Source organism: Lissotriton vulgaris, chromosome 6 (assembly GCF_964263255.1).
Source record: "Lissotriton vulgaris chromosome 6, aLisVul1.2, whole genome shotgun sequence".
NCBI classification, from domain to species: Eukaryota; Metazoa; Chordata; class Amphibia; order Caudata; family Salamandridae; genus Lissotriton; species Lissotriton vulgaris.
This window is the reverse complement of record NC_141694.1, coordinates 548542202-548556532: the sequence shown is the minus strand read 5'-3', so window position 1 is coordinate 548556532 and position 14331 is coordinate 548542202.

The following is a 14331-nucleotide window of genomic DNA, read 5'->3' as shown; positions in this document are numbered from 1 at the left end:
ATTTGCCACTCATCAGTGAGAAGCCATCTAAAGACGGAGAAGTCGCTTACTAAATTCATAGAATAAAGTCTTGTACAGACACTGTGGCACGTATACTGAAAGTATGTTAATTGGTTTGTTCTACCACAACCCAGAGATCACCACATATCAGCCCTGGGTATCTGGCCATGTATGCTGAATAGTCAGTGGCAACATTTTGCACACTAGAATGCCCATGTCTATTGATCCAGAAGTATAACCCGCATGAACAATTAATTTATAACCCCTTCGGTCTAAGGCATGAAATGTTTTCCCTTTAAGCTGGGTCTCCTAAAAGAGGACTATATCAGGAGGATGCCTCTTAATATATTGCAGGGCTACTCCACATTTAATCCTTTCTCATAGTCCGTTATCATTCCAGGAGAGCAGTGTGAGGATTGATTCTGCTGCCAGGATGTTCACAGCTGTTTGAGGGATTTGAGTTTAGTTTCAAACTGCTGGACCGCAGGGGGAGCAAGAGCAAGAGGGGACATCTACCCAGGGAGAACGCAGTATGCCTTAGCAGCAGTGAAAATGGAAACAATAATGCAATATATTCATAACAAAAACAAATATCAGTACCCCAATGTGAGCCCCCATTTCTGCCTCCCTGCATGGCAGACCTAAAACCAACCGTCCCCCTAACTCTGCAGGGTGACCGCCCCCCCCCCCCCCCCCAATAAGGGAATTATTGATACCAAAGTATGTCTCTGCACATTTCCTTCTCTGAGTCTCCAGCAATTTCAGTCCAGGGACGGGACCACAAGTGATCAGTCACACCAGCGGGACCTCCTGATCCACCAATGACAAGGGCTTTTCTGTCAATCAGGAGATTTCCTTTTAAGTTTGTATGCGATGCAGTTGTGAATAACTGCTGTTCAAGAGTCACAATGTAGGTGAGTATCAGAACGGTACTCCAGTATTGTCCTGCTTTTCTGAAGTGTCACAGTCTCACCGTCTCTGACCTGATTTCCAGAAGTGAAGCTTCCTACCATACTTCAGCCACCCAGCATGTCCCATGCATCTGCAAGATTTGTAAAATACCAGGTCTTTCCATCTGACGCTAATATAAGTTTTGCCGGGAAGAGCATTGAGTATTTTACCTCACGTTGCCTTAAAGCTTTCTTCCAGCACACGTTTGCTGCTAAATTGTTATTCCCTTTCCCTGACACTGGCACATTCAACCCTGGTCCCACACCGGCACCCAAAATGTTGTAACGTATTCTCTATCTTAGTGGCATGCAGCAGTGTGATTCAATGATCTACTGCAGGATCTGAGTATCCGATTGTCCATAATAGCTATGTCCAGGGCATGGTCAGGGTTTCTTCAATGTCGATGAGAGATAATAAATGCTTGGGATGTGATCTTCGGCAAAGTTCCTCAATTTGGGCTTAGCTCTTTACCTGTGTTCCTGACTCTCCAGTCAAGATAATATTCCCGACAAATGTTGTGCACATCTTTCTAGAAGTTTTCTGTTTGTGGTGCTTGTTAAAATTTCTTCTGCAGTGTTACCTGAAAGATTTTACTTGTATCCTCCGAATTACTCAACGTCTACCAGTGCTGCCTTCAGAGGCCTCAGAATAGTGATAGTTAGGGAGAGTTATATATCACTTGTTTTAATTTTGGAACTCCAGTACTGTCTGTGCAGCTACATACTAGTGAGGTATTCTGTCACACTCTCAAAGTTTAGTTGCAACTAGTTTCACTTGGGTCTCCAAAGTTTTTTATGCAGATCCTGTGTGAACCTTTGTTTCTCTTCAGTGACTCACTTTGCAGAGAAATAACTACTGCCATTGGATATTGGAGCAAGGCCATTATCATGGTGATTCTTTTTGCTATACCTAAATAAAGATATTGTGCCAATGATACGTTGAATGTTTACTATAGAGCATCAGTTATAACAGTAAGTATAAAAAAGCCGTCACTCATAAGAGACTGCAGAAAATCTGAAAGAATCTTTTCTGGGAAGATGAGCTGGGTGACCGCAAACTTATAAAGTTGCTTGTGTACCTTCTCCCACATCCGTACCCCTTCCCCTTCTTCGCAGTCAGTGACAAATTCTGTCTTAGATGTGTTTGACACAGTCAATCGGGAAGGGACCGGTGGTGTCGATGCCATATCACAGCAACATTCATATCCACAGGTTAGTAGTTTTAAAAAAAATAATTATTTAAAAAAACATTTATTGAACTTAAGGCATGATACACTTATGCACTCATTTGTATAGCTTGACATCTATTACGTAGCACATGCAGATGACTACAACAGAAGATAGATAGGTAGTATGCATATCAACCCTCTGCTGATGGAAGGAGATATGGCTGATATGTGCGCACTGTGTGTAAGTGGCTTGTTGAGCATTGTAGGTTGGTTCTGTCAGGGCCAGCGTATGGAATCTGGGTGTCAGGGGTTGGGGGCTCCCCAGAATTGGCTGTTCAGTATAAGCTTAGATGCGTCTGGCAGTGAGCTACATCTGCTAGCCAATGCTTAGGTTGCGGAGCTGGTCTGTGGCCCCCGGACTATTGCCTCTCGTCGCTTACCCAAAACTAGAAGCATTGCGATCAGTTTGCAGTTGGCGTCAGTCACGTCCCTGCCATGGTCCAGCAGGCAAAGGAGTGGCTAAGGACTGATGCATTCTGTGGTAATGTCGCTGATCATTGCACACACTTTCTGCCAAGATTCCGTAACCATGGGACATGCCCAAGCCAAATATGTGAAAGTCGTGTGCAGAGTCGCGGAGCGCGCACATCTGTTACTATGAGTCAACCTCATCTTGTGTAGTGCAGTCTGCGTGCGGTAGGACCAGTGTAAGAATTTAAAGTGAATGAGTCGCAACCGGCAATTAGGGGAAAGACGTTTAGTTTGGTTGCAGCAATACTACCACTGCGCTAGTGAGAGGCCATCAGCTAGGTCGGACCCCCATGCATTGCGGGCATGTTCATTGTCAAGGAGGGAGGCTTCTAGTGAATGTGCATATAGTCGTGTGAAAAGTTTACGTGGGATGTGGCAGAGTAAAAGTACTCCTGAGAGGCATTAGGCTGGGGAGCGAGTGGAAATGTAGGGTTGGTGTTTTTACAGGTAGCTCTAACTTGGTAGTAGAACAATTTGTCAAGTGGCGTTACGCTCTCAGGGAGAGGGAGAAAGCTGTTAATGGGGTAGAGGTCGGAGTTGGTACGAATGTCCAATTTCGCGGCATGGAGTGCCATGCCGGTAGTTTGTAGTGGAGGGAAGGAGGGGTTATTAGCAAGTTGCATTGAGGGTGCGAATAAATCCCTATCTCAAGTGTATTTGCTGTGCCCATCGCAAGCCCAGCGCACGCATTCCAAAGTGTCTATTTCATCCTGGGGGGCCTAGTGTGGCAGGAATAGTGCCATTTGTAGCGGCGGAGGGGAAGCAAAATCTGTCTCAACTGCCACATGAGGCTGAAAACGGTATTGGGTGCAGCTAAAAGTGATGTATGAGGAGGCGTTTTACCAGGGCAGTCGCCCTCCCCGTTTTGGCGGGCTTGAAATTCTTTGCAGAGGAATGTTACTTCCCAATCAGCTTCAGCGTGGTATTCGGAAAGTTTAGCTCTGATGTCAGCAAGGGTGGCGGAGCTTGGGTCTTGGGCCTGATGCTGATCAAGCGATTTAATGTCTGCCTCCAGGCACTCAAGAGTTCCTTTAATGGATTTAAGCACCCCTGATTGTCTTGCGATGCATTCCCCCCAAATCACGAACTAAAAGGCCTCCCAGAGGGTCGAGGGTGACTCTACTGAGCTGCTGCTTTACTCGAAGTATTCAGTGATGACTCCCCGGATTTCCTCTTGAAACGCCACGTCGCGTAGTGTGTTAGGAGGCTGGTGCCATCCAAACATGCGGCAAACGGTGATTGGAAAATGCAAGCACAAGTGTACCGGGCGTGATCTGAAAATGTGCTGGGCCAAGTGGTCTACGGAGGTGGTCCAGGATGCGACATCGCAGGTAATGAGCCATAGGACAATAGGGGACCAGGAGCCTTGTGTGCCCTCATGCATGTCTGGGAGGGAGTGGCACCAAGCAGAGAGTTGTCATCGGAGATGGTACGTTGGGTCGACGTGGCCTGCGGGTGATGTATGTGAGCACCTGAGCAACCCAGCGTTCATGTTTCTAATGTTCCAAGTCAGGAAGGTCGTGTCAGTCATTGGTCAGCCAAGAGTGAATTAATGATGTGGTGCCTGTGGTCAAGCTGGGATGCCTTGTGTCAAAAAACAATATAGCGAAACCCAGGAGTCAGGGTGCCATGTATAGACCCCTGTAATAGAGCCCCCATCACACCCTCCCACTCCAACCCCCCATTTAGGTTGAGTTCGAACCCTTCCCACCCACAGAACCCAACTTGGACAAAATTGGACCCATCTGAGAGTCATCCCTTCTGGGTGCGAGGGCTCAGCCAGTTACCCTAGTGCCATTTAGGCAGGGCGGCCAAACATTGGAGATCACAGATGGAGTATGATTAGGGAACACATGATAACAGTGTGCATAGTTAAGAGCTTGAAATGCAGTTAGGCAGACTCTTAAGTAGGTATCCAAGTGTCTGTGGAAAATGGATCTAAGCGTGCGGAGCTCAGTCATTATTACTTGTGTGGCTATCCTCGAATACAGTGCGCTGAATCCATGGGATGGACTTCTGCAGCTGTTTGGTGAATGTGAGGGCGACCTTCGGGTCTGTGAAACATTTAGGTTTATCACCAGAGTTAATACGGAGCTTTGCAGGGTACATCTGGGCATAGGTTATTTGAAGTTGCTGTAGTATGTGCTTGAGAAAGTCCCTGTGGGCTGCCTGTATGGATAGGGTGAAATCTGGGTAGAAGGACAGAACGTTGCCCTGGTGCCTGACCTCCACCATTTCTCTGACCCCTTGGAGGATGGAGTCAAAGTCCCGATATTTAACATGCAGGCAACTATGGGCCTTGCAGGGGCCCCAGGAGGGGTCCGTTCAATGATGAAGTGTATGGTAAGTACCAAGCTGTAGAACTCACGGAGCAGAGATTCAAGGTAGTCTTCCATTCGCAGTAGATTTCAGTATGCCAATTATGCGAATGTTGTTCCTCTGGGAGCACAATTCGAGGTCTTCATTCTTGGCGCGTATTAGTTAAAGGACCTTGTCCATTTTGAGAAGACTTTGCTTACTTTCCGTGCCATAGTAGTCGACCTCAGAGAGGCTGGCCTCAAGCTCAGTGATACAGGCATTGTGAGAGTCGACCCACTGCTTGACCTGATCGAGGCTTAAGGTGATCTATCTTGGCGTCAATAGACTTTAGGCTGGACTTAACATCAAGCAGTATGGCACCAAGGCTGTTGTCTTGCTCCCCGGAAAGATCTTTCTAGGTGGATTGTTTGTTGGTGTCAGTGGGCATCTCGCCGCCTCTGCCTGCCCCGTCCAACAAATGTGAGCTTTGGTTGCTTGGTTTTGCCCATGTTGGACTTGCAGGGCAGTAGGGTGTGCAATCTACGAGGGAGGTCAAACAGTGCGTGAAGGAGTCCCTGGCCATCAGAGTGGGCCAGGCCAAGAGCATCTCTATATGGCCCAGTGTAGCTATTCCCAGGGGACCCGGGAAGCAGCATGCATGGGCGGTAGAAAGGTGGTAGAAGCTGAGTCCAGGACATGAGGGGGTTCCTAGGCAGGCCAACGCTGCAGGGGACACCCAAAGACGCCACCAGGGGTGTGCCCTTGCCCGCTCAGGTCCCGGAAGACAAGCGGAGACTGCGTCGGGATGAGCCTGGCCGTAATCAAGGGAGCAAAATAGGAGAGAGTTCTAGCACACTGGGCTCAAGCAGGCAGGGCGCCAGCTGGGGTGGCGTATCAAGATGTTGCAGGAAGAGACAATCTGAGAGAGGAAAGGGCCCCTGAGTGTGTTCATGCAGTTAGCAGGTTGGCGTGTGGGGGAAATTGAAGCAGATTGCCGGTTTGACAGCCAGTGGCATCTGGCCTCTGTACGTCCATAAGCAGGCATGTTGGCTGGTCAGCTGCAGGGCCCAGCAGCGTGCAACGTCAGCCTAGTGCGCAGAGCCCAAGTGAGGCAGGGGCCCGCGACTGCCACGGCCAACGTCCGGAGCAGGCAGAGAGTCAGAGCCTAAGCGGACGGTCAGAGAGAGTGCTGCAGTCCCACAGGCTGCAACCTTTCTTGTGGATGTAGGCACATCTAGCGCGGCATCATCGTTCCTGTGCAGAGTGTTCAGCCATCATGGGAAGGACATCCCCACAGGTGTAAATATCTCGAGACTAGGCTGAGCGGCTGAGGTGTTCACAGTGCGGGAAGGGAGCAAAGCCGGGAACACCGGAGAGCTGGAAACCGCCCGGTCAGGTGTTGGAATCCAGCAGGAAACTGCGGCCCAGGTCTCACCCAGAGCTTGGTCCCGCCGTCCTCATGTGGGGCAGATGCAGCCGCAAGGGCCCAAAAGAGTACACATGAGGCCGACCAGCCCCTCGCCCAGGAACGTCTGTGCCGCAGGATGTCAGACCCGGCGGAGTCCCAGCAGGAGGTATTTAGGAGTGGGTTGCTGCCAGTTAGTTAGCAGTGGCTCCCCTCTGAAGGCAGATGATGGTGGATTTTAGGGGCTTGGCCAGCAAAGCTCGCTCAGTGTGCAGCCACCTTGCCGCTGGCGAGACAACTCCCCAATTACAGGTTAGTATTTACTTGAGTCTGACGGATCCATTTATCCTGCAAGAAACACTTTGTCTATGTCTGAAAGCATGGCTTGAGATATGGCTTCCTAATACTCAGTAAGTGTAGGGAAGTGATAATCCAAACCAGCAGATATAATCTTTCTTAAGAGAGGAAAGTCTGTTGGTTTTTGCAGAATGTGTACTCTGTCTGGAAAGAGGATTTCCATGAAGCACCTCATTGCCAAACTACACTTCATTAAACTACTTTAAGTGGTTTAACGCTGGCTTGTAAATAAGGCGAAGCCCTTATCGCCACAGGAACGTCCAAAAAAGTAGTGCTGTTTCCGTGGCCATAGGGCCTTGTGCACATGCCCCATAGTTCAGAGATGATGCAGCCATTATACATCTCCTCATAGTCCATGGCTTCTTTGCTAGCAGTCATAATATTGACTGAGCACTTTCAAGAACATTATAACTACAAAACTATTCTGAAAGTCCATTTGTATTGGCGAAAAAAAAACGAATTCAACAGAGCTGTCCTAAAAATGTAGGATTATCACTCACAATTAAGGTTATCTTGTAATACACATTCTTAAGCCAGCGCTATGTTGCAAACATTATGTATTTATGATTTGACAAAATGGTTCAGCACACCATTTAATATACAGTGACAATATCAATGTAGTCAAAAAATATCAATAAGCCATCATGTATTCTCTTCTTTCTTTATTTCAAATCTTCACAAGGTAGCCAACGCGTTTCGTCCGAAGGACTTCTTCAGGGCTACAACAAACAAATATATAAAAATATACATATTTATAACGTGCTATATACAATTAAAACCTATTTTATTTGTGCAACCTGTTTTGGAAAAGCAAGTTTAAAATACATTTACATATTATATACAACGAGGTGGCTTACTGACAACAATCAATTTATATCACATTGAAACAAAGAGACACACAACATGACCTGTTGTATACCAAAGTGCAAAGGCAAAAAGTGACCACCTATAACCATATTGTTGGGAAAACAATTATAGTGAGCAAAAGTTCCAAAATATATTCATTAACACAACATGCATATTCGGGATCTATCACTGCGTTTAACAAAGTGGTGAGCTGTGTAATTTCACAATTGGACAGGTATATAACTCGCCAATATTGAGCTCATACTGAGGCAATAGTAGGATTTCTTTGACATTTGTAGTTATGCATGAGGACAAGGACAAGGATTTAGCAAAGAAAGATTGTGTCTTACCGAAATGATAAGGTACTGTTTTGTATTCTGGACCTTAACAGTAAGAAAATCTCCAGGTACTGTGATAAAAAATCTCCAGGTACTGTAATGACACCAGTCTCCAAGAATTGGGAAGGTAGATGTCCTATTTGTAAGCAAGGGAAGGGTGTAAAACTCTCCTGCTCAGTATATAAGTTGTACATTTATTAAGGTTATAATGACAGACATAAAACATACCTTTTGTTATGTAATGGATGGATAGAGTTTTATGTGATGAATATATTCCCGCAGAAAGGATGGATGTCAAATACACATCCACAACCGGTGATAACAGTATTCACCCTGGTAAAAATAAATAATAATAGAAACTAAGTTAAAGGATCCTTTAGGAAATTATCATCACATCTCCAATGTAAACAGGGAAATAATATTCTATCTATTCCCAAGATGGACTTAGTAGTAGCGGTTCCATCTACTTACTATTCGGCCTGTGTATTCATAAGGAAGAATATCATCACATCTCTAATGATGTCCAGGAAGGAATCATGTATCCCTTCCCTGAAAGGACCTAGTAGACATGGTCCCATGGATTTGTTAATTGGCCTGCGTATACATAAGAGTAAAATGCACACACAAATGAATGAGGATAAACTGATAGTGAATCAGTACCCCAAGGAAGAAAGAGCAAGTTAACATGACACCTCCCAAGTACAGGGTGTCTAATATATATACACCCAGTTCTCTGTATTAGAGGCATATATCATTATTGTTAAAAAGGTGATGCTCATTTGTACTGGACATACACCTATCACAGAAAATGTGAATGCCTGTCACTTAGTTGCCTAAAACATTATTATTTATTAAATGAAAGGAGTACTGGCGCAAGCGTGAGTAAATTGAAAAAACAAAATCTCAGGTGGCATAAAGTAGCCCCATAACCCCAGCTAGTTTTTAATCTAGAATACAGATGCCCTCCCCCGGTTTCAATTACTTGGTCGAGTTGCAGTCGAATGCGGTCTCCTCGGGCGTCGTCTCGGAAAACTGGTTCAAGTTAGACACCAAACAGAAGCTATTTTATATAGCCCGCTAGATCGGTTTCACCTGCTGTCAATAGACGCTATGGTCACGTTAGCTGGTGTGGTTACTGCCGCCATGTTGGACTGTGCAAATACTGTGTAAAGCAGTGCACAAATACAGTTAAATATAAGAGCCAACCCCCGATAATAACCAAAAATGCGATTTATATCAACGGGGTATGGTCCAGACGTATTATATAGAAACTAATATAATGTGAGGTCGCTAGTCGAATGCATGAATAATTCATGCAAAAACAAACTAGGATACGGTGCCTATTTTAAAATCATTCAAAGAAAGAATCTTTATTATCCTGGGTATTTTCCTGGGTGTCAAGCACCTTGCAAAAAGAATCACAGTGGTGGGCGATTTCTGTGAAACATTATCGAGTGAAACAGAAAACGGGGCAACAAGGATTCCGACCGGTGTTTACTAGCGCGCCATTTTGGGTCGGGGAACAAATCGGTCATTACGCTAGTAAGAGGGTATCGAATGTATAATTATGTGTATCTTTACTAGCACGAGTAAAGTGCATTCTACTCCGGATAGTTTTGTAGTTTAGGGAGATTAACCGATTCTGATCCCTCGTGACAAAAAATGTTGGAAAATAAATTAAAGTTCCGTGTAGTAAAGAATGGCCTATTATTTGAGCACATTGGAACTCGAACAAATATATGATGTTTCTGTTGTATGGGAAATGGCCTATTATTACAACACATTTAGGACTCAATCAATTCGATTACCTTATATTTAAAGATGGCTGATTGTTCAAAACACCCCATGGCCCTATGACAGTATTTACTGAAGCCATTATTTTAAAGCATTACATTCTTGGAACCACAATATTGAATGTGAATTGACATACACACTTGTTTTATCTTGTACAGCAAAAACACACTTAATGTGACAGGGATGAGCAACTATCAGAATATACACAAAGCATTATATACAGGTGAAATTAGAATAGCATTGAGCGATGGTACATGTATCTATACAGTTGCAAAAAATCATTCATTAATATGGAAACATGCAAAAAAGACTAAGATTAATCAACAGAGTATATACTAGAGGACAGTTGTTATTACAGAAAATGGTATAACTCATTGTTGATATTAAGTCCCTTTGTGATGCTACGAAGTCGACAAATCCATGTTGCTTCCCTTTGTCTGAGCATCTTAATTCTGTCTCCACCTCTTATAAGGGGTTGAACATGATCTATACCAAAAAAACAGATATTAGGTTGATGTGGGTGGTTTTTCTGTATGTGCATAGATACAGGATATCTAACATCTTTATTTCGTATGGCTCTCACGTGCTCCTGAATACGGATTGTTAGGTTTCTAATACTACTGCCCACATATATTTTGTCGCATGTGCATACGATAATATACACAGTGTGGGTGGTGTTACAGTTGATAAACGAGTTTATAAAAAACTCCTTTTCAGTATTGTACTTGAATTTTGACTTTCTGTGTAGACCAAATTCACACATATTACAGTTATTGCACGTGAAGAAACCATTGGGTTTCTCAGGAAAGAGAGATGGCAAATTTGCTTGATATTCGTGAAGATACTACCATCGATAGTGGTCTGAGGAATAAATCCACATTTATACCCTCTGGCGTACATGACATAGATTTAGACAAATTTTTGGAAAAGGTTACATCTGAATTGTACCGTCTTGAGGACAACCATGGCAGCCATTCTCATTGCATCCACCAATACAATCTATCTAAAAATTATCAGGCCCTCTTAAAAAACCTCCAAGAAGATAGAGGGATAGTTATACGCGAAGCCGATAAAGGTGGCAATATTGTTTTAATGGACATTAATGACTACTTGGGTGAAATAGAGAGACAGCTAAATGATCACTCATGTTATAAACAACTAAAAGAATGTCCTATTGCCAAAATTGAGAATGCCATCAATGTCAGACTAAGAGAATGGAACGAAATTGGACTAATTTCTGACAGAGAATACAAGTACTTACAGGTGAAAGACAGTAGACATCCATGTATATCTATACATCCAAAGTTACACAAGGGAGGGGTCTTCCCACCAGGGAGACCAATAATTTCTGGAAATGGTTGCCCTACGGAGCATTTGTCCCAATACATTGACAATTTTTTACAACCTATTGTACGTAATTTACCAGCGTATCTCAAAGACAGCAGGGACGTTCTGTGTAAATTAGAAGACTTTGAGTGGAATAGTGATGAGCTTATGTTCGTCACTATGGACGTCGAAAGCCTCTATACGTGTATTGACATCGACCATGGTATGAGGGCCTTGAAGCATTACTTGCACAAAAGGAGTGCTTCCCATCTTGATCACTCAACCATGTTATTGGATATGGCATATATGGTACTAACCATGAATGTATTTTTACATGATGGTAGATGGTTCCTACAGACTCGTGGGACAGCTATGGGATCCAGGTTTGCTCCGTCCTATGCAGGTCTTTTCATGGGCCTGTTTGAGACAGAGCATGCCTGGGGACCAGGGGCCATGCAATGGATGGACAATATTCTTTTCTATGCTAGATACATAGATGACATCCTCTTGATCTGGAATGGAAGTGTGGATGACCTAGTTGCCTTCCATCTCTACCTAAACAATAACAAATTTAATGTAAAACTAACTATGACACACTCCAGAGAAAGCATAGAGTTTCTAGATTTAAAACTGTTCCATAAAGACAACAAAATACAAAGCACGATGTTTAAAAAACCTACTTCATGCAATAGTTTATTGCATGCTGAAAGTGCACATCCTGTGAGTACTATTAATGCTATCCCCTATGGGGAAATGATACGAGCCAGACGTAACTGCAGTCTCGAAGAAGCATTCAAAGAAAATGTAAACCAAATAAAAATTAACTTCACAAAGAGGGGATATTCTAAAGAGAACATCAAAAAAGCAGAACAGAAAATACAAAAGGTTGACAGGAAGAGCACGCTTATTTCTAGGCCTAGAAATACAACTACATCTCAAATTGAGACTGTCTCTTTCATAACCCAATATAACGCACAGAGCCAACATATATACAACATCCTGAGACGGAATTGGCATTTATTACAATCAGCAAAATTACCATCAGGGACAATTGCTGAAAAACCGAGGGTTATATATCGGAGAGGACAAACCATTAAAAACATGCTTTGCCCTAGCTATGTTCAAAAAGCAAAGAAAAAAAGTTCTATAGCTTGGCTTCCTGAGAAACCCAATGGTTTATTCACGTGCAATAACTGTAATATGTGTGAATTTGGTCTACACAGAAAGTCAAAATTCAAGTACAATACTGAAAAGGAGTTTTTTATAAACTCGTTTATCAACTGTAACACCACCCACACTGTGTATATTATCGTATGCGCATGCGACAAAATATATGTGGGCAGTAGTATTAGAAACCTAGAAATCCGTATTCAGGAGCACGTGAGAGCCATACGAAATAAAGATGTTAGATATCCTGTATCTATGCACATACAGGAAAACCACCCACATCAACCTAATATCTGTTTTTTTGGTATAGATCATGTTCAACCCCCTATAAGAGGTGGAGACAGAATTAAGATGCTCAGACAAAGGGAAGCAACATGGATTTGTCGACTTCGTAGCATCACAAAGGGACTTAATATCAACAATGAGTTATACCATTTTCTGTAATAACAACTGTCCTCTAGTATATACTCTGTTGATTAATCTTAGTCTTTTTTGCATGTTTCCAGATTAATGAATGATTTTTTGCAAGTGTATAGATACATGTACCATCGTTCAATGCTATTCTAATTTCACCTGTATATAATGCTTTGGGTATATTCTGATAGTTGCTCATCCCTGTCACATTAAGTGTGTTTTTGCTGTACAAGATAAAACAAGTGTGTATGTCAATTCACATTCAATATTGTGGTTCCAAGAATGTAATGCTTTAAAATAATGGCTTCAGTAAATACTGTCATAGGGCCATGGGGTGTTTTGAACAATCAGCCATCTTTAAATATAAGGTAATCGAATTGATTGAGTCCTAAATGTGTTTTAATAATAGGCCATTCCCCATACAACAGAAACATCATATATTTGTTCGAGTTCCAATGTGCTCAAATAATAGGCCATTCTTTACTACACGGAACTTTAATTTATTTTCCAACATTTTTTGTCACGAGGGATCAGAATCGGTTAATCTCCCTAAACTACAAAACTATCCGGAGTAGAATGCACTTTAATCGTGCTAGTAAAGATACACAGAATAATACATTCGATACCCTCTTACTAGCGTAATGACCGATTTGTTACCCGACCCAAAATGGCGCGCTAGTAAACACCGGTCGGAATCCTTGTTGCCCCGTTTTCTGTTTCACTCGATAATGTTTCACAGAAATCGCCCACCACTGTGATTCTTTTTGCAAGGTGCTTGACACCCAGGAAAATACCCAGGATAATAAAGATTCTTTCTTTGAATGATTTTAAAATAGGCACCGTATCCTAGTTTGTTTTTGCATGAATTATTCATGCATTCGACTAGCGACCTCACATTATAATAGTTTCTATATAATACGTCTGGACCATACCCCGTTGATATAAATCGCATTTTTGGTTATTATCAGGGGTTGGCTCTTATATTTAACTGTATTTGTGCACTGCTTTACACAGTATTCGCACAGTCCAACATGGCTGCAGTAACCACACCAGCTAACGTGACCATAGGGTCTATTGACAGCAGGTGAAAATGATCTAGCGGGCCATTTAAACAGGTTCTGTTTGGTGTCTAACTTGAACCAGTTTTCCGAGACGACGCCCGAGGAGACCGCATTCGACTGCAACTCGACCAAGTAAGTGAAACCGGGGGAGGGCATCTGTATTCTAGATTAAAAACTAGCTGGGGTTATGGGGCTACTTTATGCCACCTGAGATTTTGTTTTTTCAATTTACTCACGCTCGCGCCAGTACTCCTTTCATTTTATAAATAATAATGTTTTAGGCAACTTAGTGACAGGCATTCACATTTTCTGTGATAGGTGTATGTCCAGTACAATTGAGCATCACCTTTTTAACAATAATGATATATGCCTCTAATACAGTGGACTGGGTGTATATATATTAGACACCCTGTACTTGGGAGATGTCATGTTAACTTGCTCTTTCTTCCTTGGGGTACTGATTCACTATCAGTTTATCCTCATTCATTTGTGTGTGCATTTTACTCTTATGTATACGCAGGCCAATTAACAAATCCATGGGACCATGTCTACTAGGTCCTTTCAGGGAAGGGATACATGATTCCTTCTGGGACATCATTAGAGATGTGATGATATTCTTCCTTATGAATACACAGGCCGAATAGTAAATAGATGGAACCTCTACTACTAAGTCCA